Below are 22,620 nucleotides of genomic sequence, written 5' to 3' on the forward strand. Positions count from 1 at the left end.
CCGGCGGTGCCCGAATTTATAACTTGTGTTGGGCAAGGCCGTGGTCTAGGCAACACGAAGTTTTCCTCCGGGGGCTTCCCCGGTTTCTCCGTGGTATCCCATTCACACACAGAAGAAGGCAATGGCAAACCACTTCTGGATCATCTGCCAAGAACGTATATGAACAGGTCCCAGTCCGAGAAAAGAATGGAAGGATCCTGTTCATATGGACCTGTCGTCAGACAGAACACTAAATAATAATAAGATGAGGTGGTCTAGCAGTTAGAACGCTGGCCTTTTAATCCTGGAGTCTCGGATTCGATTCCCGGCGGTGTCCGAATTTATAACTTGTGTTGGGCAAGGCCGTGGTCTAGGCAACACGGAGTTTTCCTCCGGGGGCTTCCCCGGTTTCTCCGTGGCATCCCATTCACACACAGAAGGAGGCAATGGCAAACCACTTCTGGATCATCTGCCACAACGTATATGAACAGGTCCCAGTCCGAGAAAAGGATGGAAGGATCCTGTTCATATGGACCTGTCTTCAGACAGAACGCTAAATAAATAAATAAAAGGTAATGTGGCAGAGTGGTTAAAAGCAGCAGGTTGTTGATTTACTTGCATACGTTATTAAATAATACCATTTAGGTTTTGGCTGAAATACGTACGAAACAATGAAGAGAGGTGCTGTCACTGTAAATTAGTTACTTTCTGCATCTCAGAAAATCAACAGTTGAATGCAAATTGCTCTCATAAAACAATCAGAAGAAGGAAAATGAGTTGGCTATGCGAGAGATAATAAGTGCATACAAAAATTATAGTCGGAACACCTGAAGGGAAGGGCACTTGGGAGAATTGCTCGTAGATGGGTGAGTAATACCAAGGTGAGTTTAAAAAAATGGGGGCGAAAATTGTGGACTTGTTTCATTTGGCGAATGGGAGGGCTCTTAAAACGGGGTGATGGACCTTAGTATTCCGTAAAATATTGAGAAATTATTGATCAGTCGAACGACTGTTAGCTTCTCAAGAAGAACTCTTCACATTATTTTTCCCGGTATGGCTCCATTGCATTGGTTGCTTTAGATTTCATATATAATTCTATTAACTGCTTTTAGTCAAGTTCTTAACGATTTTCATACGTTAATAACATAACTCCTGCTTTTTATTAATTATTCTCATTTTTCATTTATGGCCATACTTGTTTGATTACAAACAAAGATTCTAAATAATAAATGTTTTCACAACTTAATAAATTAATTGTTCCTATTTTAAATATGCTGAGACAGTTCAGTCGGTAAAATGCCTTGACTATGGGGTAATAAAAGGGATTCGAATACCGGCAGGGATTTTTCTATACGCCACCGCATTTCGACCGCCTGTAGGTCTCACCCAGTTGCCTACACAGAGAATTTTTACCTGTCCAATGCACACAGTCACACGACATTTCGTCAACTGTATTTTAATATGATTCTACCATAACATGCCATGGTCTCTTCTTTGAGGTTTTGTGATAAAAATTTGGTATTAATTTGCATCCGCGTGCGTGCAACATTCTCCACCCATCTCAACCTCCTCGGATTTGTCGTCCTTGTAATATTTGATATCAGATACATATTACGAAAGCTTGCAATAATTATTATATTTGTTTACCGTCAAATCACAATAAAATAGTAAGATAAGATAATTAAAATGATTAAAATATCATCTTATGTTCCATATCGAGCATTCGATTTACATCGGAACATTCACAACATGTTTCGGTTTATCAAACCGTCATCAGGTATAAATTATAAACTTATAAACTCAAATTACAATTATTTATAGTTTTTACAATTTTATCATTTTATCATTTTTCTCAGTATATTTTATGGAAGTTGTGTCTAGATATTATTAATATAACATTATTGTTGAGGTGGTGTTATTGATGTTTATATAAGTCTGTGAAGTAAAAGATTCGAAAACATTCCGATTTCTGGTACCGCCTCTCCGTTTTAGTTCTCGTAAGAACTTTACCACATATACTAAATCTTTAGTGTGAGAGAATTAATTTTCACACAGCAGGTAAGATTATAGTTTTCTTGTAATGCGATATTTAGGTCTTCAGACAGAAAGGTAAAGAGGTACTCTATTGATGCTTTATATACCGGCAGCATTTTCAGTGACGCCTGTCGTCATATATTTGACGTCAAACCTTTATGCGTCAGAAGCATGGGGCTGTAACGGTTCCGGTCAAACGTCTGTAGTATCTCACTGTGTTTCTGCCTCCCACGGCAGTTTTGTACAAACGAGTTAAAACTTTAAATTGTCTCTCACAATGTGTGGGCGTACAATGGAGCGGCGTTCAGTCTTTTATAGACGTTCCTTTCTCTTTTGGTGGTATTGTAACTCGTAATGATTGTCTAAAAATTTTGTGACAGTGCATTTCAGTTCCAGAAATCTTTCTCACTGTTTTACGCTTTATAACAGACTTGCAGAGTCATTAAATAAACCAAGAAGTAATCAGGTTTGAAATCACGTTTTCTAGACAAAATACTTTTTTTTTTAAATTTTAAAAAGGAGTCTTCTGGGTTGTTGTACTATGTAATCTCCATTTGTACGAGATTCAAGCCTAAATGGAGGCAGCATGCTCCTCCGAAACGTTAGTATACAAACAGAATACTTTAAGGAACACCAACTTCGAAAATTACTATACTAACACACATTACCGTGAAAATCTCAAATTTTTTCTTCTGATTTAATTTAAATTAAAAGCAGTTTATAGGACAATCGGAGCCCATCCACAGTTCGAAAAGGCGGGCGACACAAATACAGCTCAGCGAATCAGTAATCGCTGTTTGTAAACATACATACTATGGGATGCGAAACTTTTAAAGATTATGTTTCACACACAAAAAAGGGTACATCCCACCGTTAAATAGTGATAAATTGTCGAATTTCATTCGGCTTGGTTACACTATACATATAAAGAACATTAAAGGAGGGATTATCAGTTACTCGTTTTCGTGTTGAAATATTCGAATAGAAAGATGAAAATAAATATTTTAAAATAAAGTAATCTGTTGTAATTATATTCTTGCATTTACAGCGCGAAGATTCAGCATTGCTAATATCCGCCGTAGGACACGACTCTGGGTCTATTAGTCTCAATCTCGAATCGTTCAGATAATCGAATCGTACTCTTTAAATAATTACGAACAGTTCCCATAGACGCTAACAGTTTCATCCTTTCTCCAAAAAAAGAATTATCGAGGTCAGAAAAGCAGTTTATGTCATGTGTGATTGAGAATGAAAAAAAAAACTTTTTGGTATAGAATGATATATTTAGATTCCTGAGGCTGTGGAGATGATTTTTAATCAAAACATTAAACTTGAGGTCACACACACGCACAAAGGATTCTTATAGTCTAATTAAAATAGCGGCTGGGACATGCATGTCAATTTCACGACACGTGCGACATACGAGTATATATGCACAGCCCAAGGCATTGCTGTGGCAAAGCTCTAACTGGGATTCAAACTGCTATGTAATTGATTGTAAATAATAGCTGTTCCTTTTATAAATTTCATAAAATGTCACTTTCTGAATGAGAAATATTCCTTGACTATAATAATGTTAATTATTAAGGAATAACAAAGTTTTTGGATATGCAGTTTACATTGAGGACATAAGAAGTATATAATAATTTCTTAAAAATTTGTGCCTAAATTGAGTGTATATAATAAATAATTGTTATTTCTTGTACGCTTCTATGATGGCTTATAATTTTTATTGGTTTCAACCTCAAATACTTCTACTTAAATTGTTATGTGAACAGAAGAAATGAGCATTTATTTTCGTTGATATTATTAAACACCGGGTATTGGTAGAGAAGCCTGAGGGAAAGAGCCCGCTGGGGAGACCTAGACGTAGATGGGAGGATAATGTCAGGCGGGATTTATGGGAGATAGTAGTTGAAGGCGGTTGGATTTTGTTGGCCCAGGACAGGGACCGATGGAGGGGTTTTGTTAATTCGGTGATGAACCTTCGGGTTACTTAAGCCATCTAGTTAGTTAGGTAGTTAGATAATATCAAACACTAAAGATGTTTATAGCAGATTTTCGTATTTCGAGATTTTATTCATAGCATGTAAAACGTTCTTGTAAGACCAAGCAAGAGATGTAACTAACTGAAACCATTCGATGTAATTAATTTTCACCTGATTATATGAAAATCGGATGTTCCATCTCTTTGAAGATAGCGCCATTGAACCCTATCCGTATTCAGCCACATTCAGTCCACATCCTTACTACCCATTTCTGTAAGATACATTTTTACATTTTCGTTCCTCTCGTGTAGATTTTCCAGTTACAATTTTGTACGCACTCCTCATCTCTCGATGCGTACTACATGAAGCTCACATCTCATTCTCCTTGAATTTATCACTATTTGCTGAAGATGGAAATTTGCTTTAGAATCCATCTGTTTTAATTTTGTTTCTGACATTTTGATATCTATTCATCAACGTTTTGTGAAATATAAACGGATTTATGTAGAAATTTGTTTGATTGAAATAATAATTTTGTTATCGCGAAGTGTAATATATTGAGGAAATATTTCTCGTTCAATTTTATTCTCTAATTAACTTGGTGTGGGTAAACTATAAATGTCACAATGCTATGTTTAAAATTAAAACCTTTGAGATTTTGTCTCGTCCTACATTTTCTTGTGTTAATAATACTCATTTTCCTACAAGGACAAGTAGTTACCTTAACCGTGAAGGCACAGAAGTCTCTGGTTAATTCACGGAAGGGTAGGTTCACATAGTAGTGCGTTCTGCTTAATAAATAATTTCGTTTCTCGCTAAATAACTATTCGCCTTTGGTGGGATTTACTACAACAACAACAACAACAAAATGTAAAAGATGGCTGTCTTCTCAGTTGTAGCACCGTGTAGTCTAGTAAAAGTTTACATACATTTACGAGGTCCTTGAAACCTCCGTCATTAGGGCAGCAAGGACCTCTGAAACTTCTACCAGACTACACGGCACTGCAACCCTGAAGACCGCCATCTTCGGACTCACCGCCGTGAGAATCTCAAATCTTACTTAAAAATGACAAATTCTCATAACTAAGGCCAAGATCCGAGGGGAAAAAATGGTTATTGGGGAAACAAGTTGTGTAAATTTAACTCACCGATGAGCTGTGACAGTTGATAATTAGCCGTATAGGCCGATGGGAACACGGTTCTATTATCTTAGAATAAACGGGTGAGATCTGTAAATTCTGAATGAATACAAGACAGGAAAGCAGACCTCCATAATTGAACCAAGGACTTTGAAAATAGCAGTTTTGTTGATAGCGAACTTGTAATGTGACTGCATCGTAATTCTTGATAATGAGGAATTGTGCAACAAGTAGGAGGACCTTCAACAAGTGGGCTGGGCTAGCAGCCAATTCATATACAGACTGATGCAAAAGTCAGGACACTTTTCTTCGACGATGCTATTACTGGTGGATCTTGGTGCCAGGACTTTTGCACCACCCTGTATATATGTCAAGAGTCTAGCAAGCCTGTATCAGATTAGTGTTCATCAACTAAAATCCATATCGTAGTCCGGGTAAGGGAAACTAATACGTTTACCCTAAAATTAGATACCATTGTCATTAAAAACATATTGATCTCGAACATGCTAATGAAATGAGGTTTACATTTCTAAAACAATACTGTATTTAGAATCGAGTCTGAAGGTGAAATTGATTTTGAAAATTTTGAATTTATAAATAATGTCAAGTGAGTACGAAGATGTTTTGCCATTATGATCTGTGCTCGGAAAATATGACGCAAGTTAAAGTATATTAAATCGTACGATAGCCGCGCTGTGAACTGCGCGGTACAGAGTCTTGATGGGAAGCTGACAGTAAGTTAACCAGTCAAGCACATGGTTATCTGGAACCGAAGATTAATTTGCTCTTAAGTACATAATAATACCCAATTATTTAAAATATAACAAAAATGAAATGCAAATTAATTTCAATTGATTTAGCTCAATTCTAAACTTTATGACGATGGTGCGTTGTTGAAGTAACTGAGTAGGTCTACCTGAAGATAGAGATAGAGTCCTATCTCCGAAACGTCCAGAATTTTATTGATTTTATTTATTGGGCGATGGATAATATCCAGAAAACTGTGTAAGACTTGAGGTTCTCACAGCGGTGAATATGAAGATTTCTGTCTTCTGGGTTATTGCGCTGTGTAGTCTGGTCGATGTTAACCAACGTTTCAGAGGTCATACTGCCTCCGTCATCAGGGCGATATTCATCTACACAGCGCAATAACCCAGAAGACAGAAATCTTCATCCAGAAAACTGTTTGCTACCAGTTGATTTAGGTTTACGGTAATGACTGTTTGATTTATGAACAGCCTGACCAATGCTTTAACGAATTCTTCTCTGGCTACCAGCCGTGTCAGGTGATTGAATGGAGAAGACACCGACGTTTCGAAACTTTGGTGTTGTGTCCATTCGACCACCACCTAACTACTGACCAACATGTCAGTTAAGAGGTTTTTAAGAGAGACTTGTATCACAGAGTTACTTAGGTAATGAAGAGTCCTTTTTAAGATTAGAACATTCTTTCGAAAAATTACATTTTCCTAAGGTAATTTTATTGTGGGTTTCTATTTAAATATTTGAAGAAAGGGGAGTGATTGGATATTAAAAATGGCTGTCTTCTGGGGGTGTAGCGCCGTGTAGTCTGGTAGAAGTTTACCAACGTTTCAGAGGCCCTGGCTGCCTCCATCATTAGGGCGATGACTCGTTACTGTATCTCCTAATGGGATATAGAAATTTGTAGCTCTCCTAGGCCCATCACAATTAGAAGCAACGCGATGCTGTGCACACAGCTGCGAAACCTGATCTCGTCCAGTTTTCCATGACAGCAGCAGCGAAAGCCAGCAATAAGGCTTAGACGAGATTAGACTTTACGACAGACAGACAGACAGACAGACAGACAGACAGACAGACAGACAGACAGACAGACAGACAGACTGAAATCCCTTAAGAATAGTTTCGTCCTTTCGTCAAGTTAATAGCCGAATTCAGCCACGGACTAATCTCCACTCACCTCAGACGGAGGAAATCATTTCAAAAGACACAACGTAGTGTTTTGTACACATTCATCGGAACAAAGCAAGAATGGTAATTAACCGCGATAACTCTTTAAATGTAGCCGCACTGTATGTACACATGCTCAGACATCCATTAATGAAAGCCCAAGTTTTACACTTATATAAATCTACAGGTCAAATTAGTTATTAGATTTTCAGAAAAGTGTGATCAGAAAGAAAAATTGCTTAATTGAATGTCGGGAAGAATTTTCGTAATACGAGTATAATGTGCTCTAAATATTGTCATGAATATACGTTGAGTACCTTTGAACTATCCCTCACATGTCTTCGAAAATAGAACGGAAATGTGCCAAGCGTGTCGAGGTGTGAAGCAGTCGTGTGCTTCGATATATGAACGGGATCGATACTTGTGACACATTTACCATGACATCATCTGCGGACAGTTCTACCTGGTTGTCAGCAAGCCACCCTAGTAGGTTGAGATTCTGCTCTGCGACTGTTTCACCCGGCAGGTTTTTGGTTATATAACGACGCTGTTTCATCTGCAAACATCACGTAGTATCGAATGAGCTGGGTAGGTGGTCATGAATAGTGAGTAGATGGTTTTGAAGGAAATGATGTTCAATTACGACTGGGAAAAACCATGAAGATAAAATTGTTAGGATGGGCAGTAACTTGGCAGGGAATTGAGGAGGGTACTTCCTGAATGCATGTATTAAATCAGAAAGCTCAAAAATGTACTTTCGCTATCAGTGAAACTGAAATATTCAAAGAGAAATCTCTTTCATCGTGCTGTAGATAATGAGACGATTTAATCTGAAAAATCAGAACCATCTCGTCTGATATAAAATAAAATAAAATGGGTTAAAGTGACGTCTTTCAAGCTCAGAATGTATTGGTTGTCAGTCATTGAAATCATAACAGAAAGAAATAGAAGTTAATGAAGTCGCTTTTCGTTCCTTGACATTATCTGCTTTTGTTATAAGACACGTACTAGGCCCTTTCAGTAAAAGGAAGAAGGAAGTCTTTAATACTTTCTTATAGGAAACATGAAAATTCTCTTATATAATCAAAACCTTTGAAGAATAATAAAATAATGCAAATTTTTGCTTCCCTTTTGAACTAAGACGTACAGGAAGAAGGATGTTCTTTTATAGGCATACGCGATTAGTGAGAGGAGGAGATGAGCGATTATTCCAACAAAAGGTAGGCAGAATGAAAATTTGTTTGTATCGCTAGTAACTGTATTTAATATAGTAATATTAATTAGTATTTTCATTAACCATTACTAGGATATATAAAATTATACGGTCAAAGAAAGGAAAAGATTGGAAGTACAAAGCATAGAAGAATATATTCAAATATAGCAGAAACACTGGAATGAGCCCGACGAAAGAATGCAAGATGTAAGACTTCCAAAATTATTACTTTAATACCAACCATTGGGAAAACAAACTACAGGTAGTCCGAAGAAAAGATGGAAAGACGTTCTTGGAAGGGAGTCGAAGAATTTCAGGTTTAATAAACCTATGTATTACTGTTCAAGAAGAATAATTATAACAGGTGCGACTAATGAATCAGAATAACCGTTAGGAATTCTGGACTCGAACTGGGCCCCTTCCGAATGCAGACCATACACATCACAGCGTTTTTAATCTACTGGTCTGTCCCTTGCCTAACTGAGGCTGTCTGCTGTGTCTTCCGGGCTGGGACACCGTGCATTTAAAAATGTTATTGAGAACCTGATAGTTGATCAGCAGGGCAAGAGATAGTTTGGAGTGGACATATTTCGAGTAGAAAATGGCTTCTTCTCAACGAAGAATTGGCTTATAAAAAAATAATAAAATTCTGCTGATGCTGTAGAATTAAATAAATGTAGGAATTAACTGTATGAAATTAGATGTAAATAAGAGAATGAAACACGCAAATAATAAATTAAATTGGGAGGGAGGGATTAGAAATATAGTGATAAATAATGAACATGTATAGTCAGAGAACAGCACTGTTAGAGACAATTATATAAGAGATTTCAGAAACCCGGTGTTAGGCGGACGTAATTTTTCTATAGATGTCTCAGCTAAATAAATGCTTGATCAAGAAAGCATCAAACCTTTTATGCAACTTTTACGTTTATTTCTGTGTTCACTGGAGCCTGATATTTATTCTGTCCTATGGTAGGCGAATGCAATCCACATCCTCGTATCTTGTTATTGAAGATGCGAGTCCTTGCCCTTCTATCTCCGCTGGAGTGGACTCTTCTCTTCAAGTTTCGCGTACGTGGCATACTTTCTCAGCCACGTACCTTATATAAGGCAGGGATCAGCAACCATTTTATTACCGCCGCATTTGCTATTCATAACTTTGTCGAGAGCCTCAAGGGGGAAAAAAAAAGACGCAACATCCCTTAAGACAGTCATTCTTATTATTTAGGTTCTTTTAACATCGGTTTTGTCTGTAGAGCTGAAGTTACTAGCAAATTATCTTCCCACTGGCTAAACTGAATTAGAGTGTAGCATGAGATAAGCCTTATTATAAAAGTGTCGTCCCCCGGATAATAACACAGCTTTCGTCAGAGACCCATAAAGATTTTTAAAATATTTTCAAGCTTTGATGTAATGAATTTTAATTGAGCAGAAATTGAGCCAGCTGTTTGTGATCTCTCACTTGTATTACTGCTTCGCCCTCTCAGTCATATTTTATCCACAAATTATTTAGTTCAGCAGTTTCGGAGGCGATGGGCCGTCAGCTGTAATACCCATGCTTCAGAAGACCACGGCACAAGCCTGTATAAATAACTACGCATTTCACGTGTTTGATTGCTGGGTTTCAAACTGGAAACTCGATTGGCGGATAAAAGTGTACTTTAAGGTTGTTTCGTGATTCTATTATCTGACTCAGTCCATCCAGGAGGCATGTAGCACGAATCAGAAGGGCAGAAGTTTTTTTCAGAATCTTTTTGGAAGCGTGAAGTGAAGAAACCATTCGGAAGAATTTGGCGTGCGTGGAGGATGATATTAAAATGGATATTGAGGAAATTGAATGATAAGATGTAGACATGATTTATGTTACTCAGAGAGCTAGCGGTAAACCTCCAGGTTATATAAAACGAGCATAATTTCGTTACTAGGAAAATTATTCTTCTCAAGAATACTTTGCGCTTTGAAGTTATTCAATTTAATTCCTTTATTAGAGTGTTTGCCAACAGCAAAGAGCCTATGACAGGCAAACACTAAAACAAAAATACAACAAAAAATAAAAATTACATACAAAAACAAATAACTAACAAACACTAATATAAATGTAAAACACTAAAAAATACTAAAACAATACTAAAAATTAAATAAAACCAATAAACAAATGACCAAGCTAGATCAAATCTAGGCCGCTATCTAGATATATAAATGCAGTATTATGAGCATTAATTTACTGATGCTCGTAAAGATCAAGATGCAATTGGACAACTCTCTTATACCTGTAATACCAACATGGCAGCCGCAGAAACTAACGAGGTATGGACGTCTGAAGTTTCACAAGTTGTTAAATCTGAAAAAGTGGTACGCGCCGACGTTAAACAATATTTAAGTATGAGATGATAAAGTTGCGTCATATTGTGATAAATATATATTTGTTTAAATCTTGTCAGTCTAATCACAATAAAATTCCTATTAAATATTAAAATATTACCATAATTAACATTTAAATATTTAAAATATATTAAAATGATGTAAATCGAACATTTCGATAGAGAACATCATTTTAATATATTTTAAATATTTAAATGTTAATTATGGTAATATTTTAATATTTAATAGGAATTTTATTGTGATTAGACTGACAGGATTTAAACAAATAAATATTTAAGTATGTTGACCACAACTACTGAATCGCTGTAGTTGATATGTGAATCTAAAATAAGGAAGGGTCTGGTAGCCGTAAATCAGGTGTTGAAGTCTGCAACGGCGAAACTTTCTGAGGTTTTACGTGTACCTCGATAATTATGAATGCTTTTAAAGTATGCATCTTCTTTGCTTCTTAGTTGATTTAACGCGTTTTAAAATTTGCAGAGATTATAAGCCACCTAAGAGACGCTGACTACCGATTGAGGAGAAAGATTATTAATTTGTTATATTTTGGTAGTATATTTATTTATTTCCGTCAGTACACAAACTTAGTTGTTAAAATTGGTGTTATTAAAGCTAAAACTTTAAAATTTGGCGCTTATCATCGCTATTTTAAAATTTTAAAGTTTTAGCTTTAATAACACCAATTTTAACAACTAAGTTTGTGTACTGACGGAAATAAATAAATATACTACTGAATTAAGCACAAACATGACGCATTTAAACTACAAATTTGTTATATTTTCTTTTGTGATTTACAAACTGGAGGTCACACAAAATGTACGATTTGAAAGAATGAAAGACAGGGATTGAAGAAAATAAATGATGGAAAGAAGGAAGAAAGGTAAGCAAGAAGTAGAGAACGAGAGACAGAGGAAAGGAGAAAGCTGCTAAAACGAATAAACAAAAATACCGAACATGGAAGAATGTTTTTCAAATTACGATGTTTGTCTCTGGCGTGATAATTTGTCACTAGGATCTTTGGACAGCTACGCCGGCTTATAAGACTCCGCGGTAACAACGTCTCGCTGCTGGTAACAACTTCTGGAACAACAAGGCGTGGAGACGCGGATGAGGAATAGCTCCCCGCTTGCTGCAGTGTCGTAAATCAGGAGCCAACGCGCGTGGTCTTGTTTTTGCGCGGCTAAATGACACGTGGAACAGAACTTACTTCACGAAGTTACATAACATTCTGCTTCAAGTACTTCGTGATATTCGGGGTTGTGAGTCCTGTAAGTTATTATCAACGTTCCGGTGGAACGCGATGCATATGTCTTGAGGGTTAAAGATACGAGGCGCGTCCCAAAAGTAAGTTTCCCACTCGTCCCACAGCTAGCAAACCTTATATTGCGCGAAGCGACTGTGCGTACGTGATAGAGCAATGACGTAGCATGGCGCATGCACTAACGGTACTTCCCGCGTTCTCACAGTAGCATCGTTGCAGCTGTTGAAGATGGAGGTTCTTATTCCAGCTCCCGCCGACTGTGAAGTGCGGTCAGTGATAACGCTAGGCCGCACACGGCTCGACGGACGGCAAGTCTCCTGCAGGAGTTCAGCTGGGAGGTGTTTAATCATCCACCCTACAGCCCGGACCTCGCTCCCAGTGATTTCCATCTTTTCCTACACCTCAAGAAATTCCTGTCCGGTCAGCGTCAGCGTTTTGAGAATGACAGAGAGGCGGAGATGGTTGTCACACAGTGGTTCCAATCCCAGGCGGCAGACTTCTACGACACAGGTGTTCAAAAGTTGGTCCCACGGTATGACAAATGTCTCAATTCCGGTGGCGAATATGTTGAAAAATAGCTGGACACTTGCTGTATCTGTTGCAATAAATATTTCCATGAAATTGTGTTTTGTTTCTGTAAACGGCCCCAGGGAAACTTACTTTTGGGACGCGCCTCGTACATTTGTAATTACCTGTAACACTACACGGAATCACAACCCGGAAGATTGCAATCGACATTCATTTATGGGAGAATCTAAATTTTCTTATATTAGTTTGTAACTGTTCTGTGGATATAGGACGCAGAGTTACATCCAGTAATTATTCTTTTGCTAAGTATAAATATTCTTTAACTTTTCACTAATCAGACCGTGAGATAAATTGATTAGGTTAAGCGACAGTGTCACTTATTCCTGGAATAAGGTCAACAAGTTTTCGGGTTTTCCGCGTAAAAAGGAAGTTTCTAGATTTTGTAGCCCAACACAGTGTTGAGCGGCAGAATTATTTATGACGTTTGAAAAATATCCGATCTATGGAAATTATGAGTAGCGACAGAGAAGGTATCCGAAACGTCGAACTTCTGCTTCGAATTGATATTTCTGATCGATCGAGATTTTATCAATCTACAATAACAGGACGGAAGTAATATAGGATAAAGGAGGAAATTAAGACAAAATTCAATTACTGAAAACAGATTGCCTTGTATACTTTGTTTGTACTTAGCAGGAAGTGCATTAACGAATCGCGTAATGGAAGGGAAGTTTTGTAGCTTTCGCGAACAAACGTGGCTTTTAACAAACGTCAAGTAATGAGCCTACACTCAAAAATTTGTTGGGCTATTATTTTTATTTTATCAGGCGGGAAATGCACATGAAGATATAACAAATGCATGAAAAATATTTTGGAAAACCGGAAAGGAAATATATATGTAAATAAATATATAATATTAAAATATATATTGAAGAAATGGATTGTGGACTTGAATTAATTTATTAAGGACAGGGTTCAGTGGTGGACTCTGTGCACACACTAATAATACTTCAGGTTCTACAACAGGCGACTAGTTGTTTTCCCAGCTGAGCGACTGTCAGTTTCTGAAACTAGATTGTCTACCGTAGTGTACGTAATTACCATTGCTGTGGTTATTTTTGCAGGTGTTTGAGAATCGGGTTTTGAGGAGGATATTTGGGCCTAAGAGGGAAGACGATGGGGCGTGGAGAAAACTGCACAATGACGAGCTTAAAAATCTGTACTGCTCCCCCAGTATTGTGAGGGTGATTAAGTCGAGAAGAGTGAGATGGGCGGGACATGTAGCGCGCATGGATGGGACAAGAGGTGTGCACCGGGTACTGGTTGGGAAACCTGAAGGGAAGAGACCGCTGGGGAGACCTAGACGTAGATGGAAGGATAATGTCAGGCGGGATCTATGGGAGATAGGAGTTGAAGGAAACTGGATTTTGTTGGCCCAGGACAGGGTCCGGTGGAGGGCTTTGGTTAATTCGGTGATGAACCTTCGGGTTCGGTAAGCCATTTAGTTAGTTAGTTAGTGGTTATTTTTGTGTATTATTTTATAACACAATTATTTGTGTTATGATTTAGGTTAAAGCATGGATGTTTGTGTTGTGCTGTCCTGTGTACAGGTAGAGACCTTGCGACGGGCCGATCCCTCATCCAAGGAGTCCTACCAAATGTTTAAATAAAAAATAAGAAAAATCAGACCCTGCCAAAGCGGGACAAATGTTAAAAAAGAAAAGAAAATGATTTAGGTCATAAATAATCTAAGGTTTCTCGAAGACGGATGGAGTTTAACGTCGTTCGTACTTGTGCTAAATTTTCGAAGTTTCTAAGAGTTTCAGAACCGTCCGATTTTTAATAGACCACTACCAATTCCTTTCACGTCTCTTGCATTACTTCCTTGGCAGTTTTAACGCTGTATACCAGACACAGGTGACAGTGTCATTAATTGAACTAAGACGCAATAAATAATTAAAAGTTTAACATGATACTTGCAGTTGCAAAGACGGCGTCTGGAGTTTCTCCATACTCCAAAACAAATTACACTTTTCTACTACACTTAGAGTCCGTTTTTGAAAGTACTTCAGTAGAAAATCACCCCCTAGTTTTGTAGTTTGGCAGCCCTGAATAACAGAACAGTAATTTGTATGGGTCCGAAACTTTGTCTTTCGCTGTGAAGAAAGATCAAAGATTGAAGGTAATTGAAACAAAGTAATCTGTAAGCTTAAGTAACAGAGTAAAATATTACGTTATATTAGAGTGAGTCTCTCAAGATTTGAATTTCGCATCTACTGTTGTACCTGTAATGTAATAGAGAACATTCCCTAGGAAGGGAAAACTTAATTTCTCTGCTTTACAGTTTGCGTACAGGCTGTGACATGAGGAGAGATAAGGACACAAGAGCATATTTTGATATCTAGTTTGGCGGTGGTTAAATCAAGGACGTTGAAACGAGCGAAACATGGCAGAAATATTTCGATCTAAAGACATTTTGGAATGATACCCCAGCTGACGGGTTAAACTTGAAGACGAACGTTGAGGGGACATACGTAGAGCCTACATAGACGTACTTTCCGAGATATACGTTTCTCACAGCGGTGAAAATGGAGGTGCTACGTTCCTCCGAATTGTTATATCCGCCTTTACATCACACGGCGTCATAGCACGAAAGATCGTGACCAGAAATGCGTTTTTACATGTTTAATTTTCTTCATAAAGTTGAAATATATTGAGACATTTACTACAAAATGTTCTCCATTGACTGGACTAGTGAACCGTACGTGCCATGCGCATAAATTAAAATTAAATTGTGACAATTCCGACTCTGGTAACAAGAAATGCAAACGTGGCTGTGTTGGCGCGTTTGTTCGGGTCCGAAGGAGTTTGCGTTTGGCAGGGATTTGGTTTCAGTCACTATAAAGATATCATATAAATATTTTCGCTTTTAACGCGTTTTGTAAGCCTAATAAATCGTATTACTCTTCAATACAAAAATGTTCGTTCAGTGAACTTTGACGTTATTATTAGTTAAATAAATATTTTACTTTGAGTAATTTTCTCAGTCCACGAAGGAATAGTTTTCGGTGGTTATTTTTCTTCAACCACGCCTATATATAACAACTGTATTGTTTTTCTTTCATATCGGATTTGCTGTCCGAGGTTCGTTGAAGATAAAGTAAACTAACGTAAATATCAATATACTGTGACTGGCGTGACATTGGGTGGGAGACAGTGAACCGAAACTCACAGTGAAAATGAGAGACTCAATTGTCTCGTGAATAATTTACATAAAGATCGTGCCACATCAGTGATTCTATAGAGTGTAAATTCATGTAAAAATGCGAAGTTAACTCTTATTACACCGTGGAGACCGGGTTGGCAGAGACCGTTTAATGACTAAACTGCGGGCTGGAAAGCAGGGCAGGAGTTAACTTGTCTCCACAGCGTCCAGACTAGTTTTGGTCCTCAATAGGTGCCGGGTTTATTTCCTCAGAGGTAAAAGGCCAGTAAAATAACCACATTCTTGTAAGATATGAGCATTTCACAGCGGTGAGTATGAAGATTTCTGTCTTCTGGGTTGTTGCGCTGTGTAGTCTGGTCGATGTTAACCAACGTTTCAGAGGTCATACTGCCTCCATCATCAGGGCGATGAGTATGAAGATTTCTGTCTTCTGGGTTGTTGCGCTGTGTAGTCTGGTAGATGTTTAACAACGTTTCAGAGGTCATACTGCCTCCATCATCAGGGCGATGAGTATGAAGATTTCTGTCTTCTGGGTTGTTGCGCCGTGTAGTCTGGTCGATGTTTACCAACGTTTCAGAGGTCATACTGCCTCCGTCATCAGGGCGATGAAGATTTCCATCTTCTGGGTTGTTGCGCTGTGTAGTCTGGTAGATGTTTAACAACGTTTCAGAGGTCACACTGCCTCCGTCATCAGGGCGATTCATCTCTGCTCATCTCTGAAACGTTGGTAAACATCTACCATACCAGCGCAACAACCCAGAAGACAGAAATCTTCAACCACATTCTTAATTAATTGCCGATGCTTATGCGTGGAGGTACTCCTTTATCTCCACCATACGTCTGGAAAATTAAACAAACTATATTGAAAACATGATAAAATACAACATCAAAGGGGATGATTTAGGAAAATATGTACAAATAATTCTTAATCAGAGCACATCAGACACGAAAGTCGTGACGCTGCGGAGGACAAAATGGACATGACATGTAGAAAGCACGGTGGGTGAAATTTCAGGCAGACCTCATTTTGGGGAAGCAAGTTTCTAAGACTTTGGGACATAATATTTGAATGTCTCATATAGAAATATGTTCCAAGAATGCCAAGTAAATAAAGATGGCGATGACTGTTAAAACTTCGATATAAATGTCGGGGCGTTTCTCGATTACCTGAATAATTCTTAAGTGCTCAATAAATATCCTGCGCCATTAAGGTTGTTAATTTAGTGTTAAGACGTTGAGTAATGACTAAGTGATAGTTCGAATCTCTTTAAAGCCGGCGCACGTTACATCTAAAAAAGTCGAATCGAATTTTTCAGTTGGTGGCTCGTGGTAATATTAACGCTTTAGAACGAAAGAAGGTTCCCATGCTGTGACTCCGGCCGGTTCATCCCGTATCGATTTGCTTAGATTCGTGTTACTGGGTCTTAAGAAAATATCACATTTTTTAAAATATTTACGTAACGCCCTTCAGGGATTGAATTCTTTTTGAGGCACTGAATGAGTCTCAAAGAACTGGTTCTGACTATACCCCGCTGAGCCGAATCCAGAAGACTCCTGTCTTCTGGATCGTAGCGCCGTGTAGTGCAGTGGTATTCAATCTTTTTTGTTCGCGTACCCCCCAGATATAATTTCTCTTCGACTTTGTACCCCCAAAGTTGTTGGTGTATAATTCAAGTTATACATAGTATATAATCTACATCTAAAATCAATTAAATAAATTACATTACTAATTTTTCAGTGTTTATCATAAAATAATATATATTTTTTTAAATTTCACGTACCCCCTAAGATTTCTTTGCGTACCCCCAGATATAATTTCTTTTTAACTTTGTACCCTCAAAGTTGTTGGTGTATAATTTAAGTTATACATAGTATATAATCTACATCTAAAATCAATTAAATAAATTACATTACTGATTTTTCAGTGTTTATCATAAAATAATATATTTCTTTTTAAATTTCACGTACCCCCTAAGATGTCTTCGCGTACCCCCAGATATAATTTCTTTTTAACTTTGTACCCTCAAAGTTGTTGGTGTATAATTTAAGTTATACATAGTATATAATCTACATCTAAAATCAATTAAATAAATTACATTACTGATTTTTCAGTGTTTATCATAAAATAATATATATTTTTTTAAATTTCACGTACCCCCTAAGATGTCTTCGCGTACCCCCAGATATAATTTCTTTTTAACTTTGTACCCCCAAAGTTGTTGGTGTATAATTCAAGTTATACATAGTATATAATCTACATCTAAAATCAATTAAATAAATTACATTACTGATTTTTCAGTGTTTATCATAAAATAATATATATATTTTTTAAATTTCACGTACCCCCTAAGATGTCTTCGCGTACCCTCGGGGGTAAGCGTACCCCAGGTTAAATACCACTGGTGTAGTGGACTCACCGCCGTGAAAACCTTAAATCCTACTTACTAAGAAACAGTTTAGAAAACGCGATTAGGAATATTTTTGCTGGTTTTTTTATTAGGTTTGTTTCTGTATAATGTGCCTTGGCCTTAATTTGATATCTGCAGTTGAAACTCTCCAGATGCTGGCCAGTCGAGCAGTGAAGCTCCTAGCGATTTATCGCGAAGGGCTGTTCTTTGTGTGATGCACGTACAAAGGGCATTGCTCCAACTAAGTTCATCGTATTACTTCTAAAGATACACTGCCCATTGTGTGTCCATCCAGAGGCCGCTATTTAGGTGTCAGCCCGCCTCCAACATTTGATGGCTGTGCTGTGCTGAGCTATAATAAAGTCCATTCGACCAATAACAACATTTCTTTTCTTTCCCAGTGGATGTCTTTGGCTGATACAGTAGACTAGTTGTTAGACCAACTGCTAAGTCGCACTTTGTTATCACTAATCAAGACATAAAAATTAATATATTTACTTAGTATTCGGAAGTTTGTGAAGAACTTACGATAACAGTTTTTAAGCAAATTCTTTCAATTGTAATGAGATTAAATTAATATTAACTAAATATTCATATTCCTTGGAAATCTTAGCTACTGCGCGTTCTGTTACGTGGGTCTTGACCTTTGGATACTCGGATCGCGAATTCTTATCCTGCTCAAGTCATGGAAGTTTGTCCTCTCCTCTTTGTGTTGTGTTGTCTTGTGTAGGTAAAGGTCTTGCGACGGGGTTATCATCCGTCTGAGGGGCCCTGCTAAATGTGAAAACCAACTCATAGTTTTAGAATTAATTCTAAATTGTAACAAGCCACGAGGTTGGTGAAGGTTGGTGATTTATATACCTTGGTTTTTATTTATTTATTTTTATTTGTAGTGTTCTGTCTGAGGACAGGTCCATATGAACAGGATCCTTCCATCCTTTTCTTGGACTGGGACCTGTTCATATACGTTCTTGGCAGATGATCCAGAAGTGGTTTGCCATTGCCTTCTTCTGTGTGTGAATGGAGTAATTGTTGGGATGCCACGGAGAAACCGGGGAAACCCCCGGAGGAAAACTCCGTGTTGCCTAGACCACGGCCTTGCCCAACAGAAGTTATAAATTCGGGGCACCGCCGGGAATCGAACCCAAGACCCCAGGATTACAAGGCCAGCGTTCTAACCGCTATACAACCGTGGCGGTACAATACCTTGGTACCCATAATAAATGATTACATTGCCACCTTTGGGCTGCGAGTGGAGATGACCTCTATTGGGGGTTGAAACTGTGGTTGTATTTAATAAGTAGCCGCGGAGAGCCACAGGTGGTGGTCTTGAGAGTCTTTTTATTTTCACAGCTCACGGAGTCTCTCGCCATCCTCCAGTAAGGACGTGTTAGTTTTGCCACGGTCAACTGGTCTGCCAGATAGTATTGTTTTACGCCGTATTCCCTTTGAGTCACTCAATAACTTTAGTTCGTCAAGTTGACCTCCAGCAGGAGGAAATGGCCTCTACTACTAGGCCACGTATTTTATGATATTTTGATCCTTTGGTCTCGTAATATGTTCCAGATTGTTGAAGAGGACTCAGAATAGGCTGATGTGTACGAACCCGGAAAAGAGAATGAGATATATGAAAGTTGGAAACTCAGGTATACGCACGGGACAGGACGTGTAGCATGCATGGATATATGGAAGGGGCGAACAACATTTTGGTCTAAAAATATCAAGGAATCAGTCTGGGAGACTTAGGTTTAAATGACATGATACTATTAAAATGCATCATGGAGATACAGGATATAATGTTATAGTCAAGACAGTGAGTTCGGCAGTGTGTTACGACGTTTAGAGAGTGCTCTTAATTTTTCGTTTCATGTTGATGTATTTTGATAATCCTGACAGATATTTTTATTATTTTCCATGTAAATGGAAAGGATTAGGATTTAATCGTGAACCATCTTAGCATCAAACTTATCTGCTAGCCATTATATCACTAACGTTTGTCGAAAAATAACATTCGGTTTTCTTACTACGAGAGGAAAGCCAACTACTGAAACGTCGCGTTTGTGTGAAAATAATTTTGAAGGGTGTTTTGTCACTTTGTGTAATGCTGAACTGATATGTACTGTTAATACACAAATGTTTTTGTGCGGAAAAATAAGAGAGGAATATAGAAGAGAGATGGCTAGACTGCAATTACTATGCAAATCACTTTTCTGCCCTATTTCTGGTTATTATTCAAATTGTTGTTAGCTGTTATCGCCATCTACCGTCTTTCATTTTACCGAGTAGCAGCAACCTAACCACGTCTAGGTCCAATTCAATCTTTCTGCACAGAACTATGAGAAATACGATTACTAGTCTCTTAAATTGATATTCGTAATCCAGATTACCAAGGAAACCCCCCTCACACCGCCCCAGTCAAATTGATTTAAATTTTAAGAATAATTGGAAGGATAACAGTGTTTTCTCTAATCTGTTTTCAGAGGGATTTGCCTTCGTTTCCTTTTGCAGATTGAATATCCCGCGAGTTTTTCATCTGCTGCTGACCGTGACCTACTAATAGCATCTAAACAGCTGTATCATACATGGGAAACAGTTTTTATAGGACAGGATTTTACGCTGTATCACCTGCTGATTTTTAGCGGATAAACAGAAGATGATGCACATGATATTGTTAAGTTTAATGAACATTGTTTCGCGTTAAAAATTGCTAGGATAAAACACGTGCCCTGAAATTATGTTGTCAGAGTCTTTCACAAGAAAGAAAGAAAGAGAGAAAGAAAGAAAGAAAGAAAGAAAGAAAAAGAGAGATAGAAAAAAGGGGGGCTAACATGATCTTCGAAAAATACTATCTGAAGATGTGATAATGTCAAAATTGATTCAGCATCGTGTACTGTGGCTGACTTTTGTTGAAACTGTGTCGAATGTTGGGGATAGTAGAACTTTGTTTCAGTTCGTTGCTCAGGTGTCTTGTGGTCTTGTGTACATTTATTTATAAGAACTTAGACTACATTAAGTTTAAAGATTTCTGCCGATGGTTGCCTTATAAAGTGTAAATATGTTGTTCTGAATTTTTTAAATCGTCTAAATTACAAAATTAAAACGTTTCGTGAACTAGATTATGTTTTTGTCATCAGATGAAGTCCAGGTCGCCATCTACTGCCTGACCTTGTAAGGATTCAAAAATTTCCAGCCATTATATACTTACCCTGAAGATGGAAACTTAAATGTTTGTCTAAACTTTAAATTATTTTCAATATTGAATTTGTACTCCAGTCATTGAATCTAAAGGCCAGAATATTTAATGGTAGTGAAAATTATAAAGTCCTCAGTATGAGGTTTAGCTAACTTCCTGTTCTCCGTGGTAGGCGCTAATATTTTTCTCAGTATCAAACACTTCAATTTTTCAGTTCAGTCTTACACTTTGGTTCTCCCTACAGATTCGAGGTCTTTGCGCAACTGTAAAGAATGCCGTATAATAGAAGTGCGGTATAGTGGAACAATTTTTCTCAAGCATTAAACTAAACAAAGGAAAATAATGAATTCTTCAAACTTTTAAAGCCCAGTTTTAATTAAATGCCCAACTACTTCAACGGTCAGTGATTCTTAACTTTGTGTTCATGTGTTTCGTATGATTCTTACTGTAAGCAGGGATTATTTCCTTGAACGGCACTAAACAGCTGATTTTTGAATTGGTGGACTGAAGTGCTTTCTTTGCGGTATGGGCTGAATATTTATATATTATTTAGAGGAGCTCAGCTTCAAGAGTTAATTTGAAATACTATCAAGCGCAGATTCACCTTCCGGACCAGCGAAATTTTGATCTTAGCTGCCTTCAAGTGTCACTACCTTCAATACACGATACGCATCTGTTCAGATCAAATGCCAACACTGGCAGTTATATTGGTATGCAATTAGTTCAAATAAATGTAAAAAAAAAAATACGGAGAAATTTACAAGGTAAATGTAGTTTTAGTGTTTCTCAGGAGTGATGTTGGCAACACTGAAAAATTGTTGATGTAAACAATACGAACCTTCTGTTATTTGCATGTAAAGTAGTTTGTTCCTGCTGGCTTTATGATAGTAATAATACTGTGGCGCGTTTAACTTGGTTAACATTCATAGAGTGTCGTATGTGAAAAAAACCCTGCCCGATTCGATTCTTGTAGCTGTAAAGTGCTAAAAGTAGTGACATTCTATGAAGAATGTTTATTATAGCGATAGTTGTATGATCAGAGATAATTTTATGAATAGGTTGATAGATTATAAATAGGGTGAACGAGTATTGTTGATGAGCATTCTAGGCGGTTATCAACTTCACGTTAAGAAGAAAATTAATGAGAGTATCCGTGACAACCGAGGGATTAGGGAGTGGTGAGAATTTCAACTGAAAACATTTTATACTGAATAAATGAGAAAGCGTGTGGACCGTTCGACCAAAGTCATTTAAAAATTTAATGATGATAACAATAATAGTAGGGGTAATAGAATTTAATTACAATTAAAATTTACTTGCCTGTCTATTTTGATGCT

General features: G+C 37.5%; 1 protein-coding gene across 15 annotated transcripts in view; it reads left to right on the forward strand.

Annotated features, from left to right (window-relative positions):
• Positions 1–22,620, forward strand: part of bma (SCY1-like protein bma) — a 323,838-nt gene that overhangs the window by 57,340 nt on the left and 243,878 nt on the right. The window lies entirely within an intron of this gene.

The sequence above is a fragment of the Zootermopsis nevadensis genome, unplaced genomic scaffold (assembly GCF_977971745.1).
Source record: "Zootermopsis nevadensis isolate Lab colony 2312 unplaced genomic scaffold, Znev_1.0 Znev_ptg000007l, whole genome shotgun sequence".
Taxonomy (NCBI): Eukaryota; Metazoa; Arthropoda; class Insecta; order Blattodea; family Termopsidae; genus Zootermopsis; species Zootermopsis nevadensis.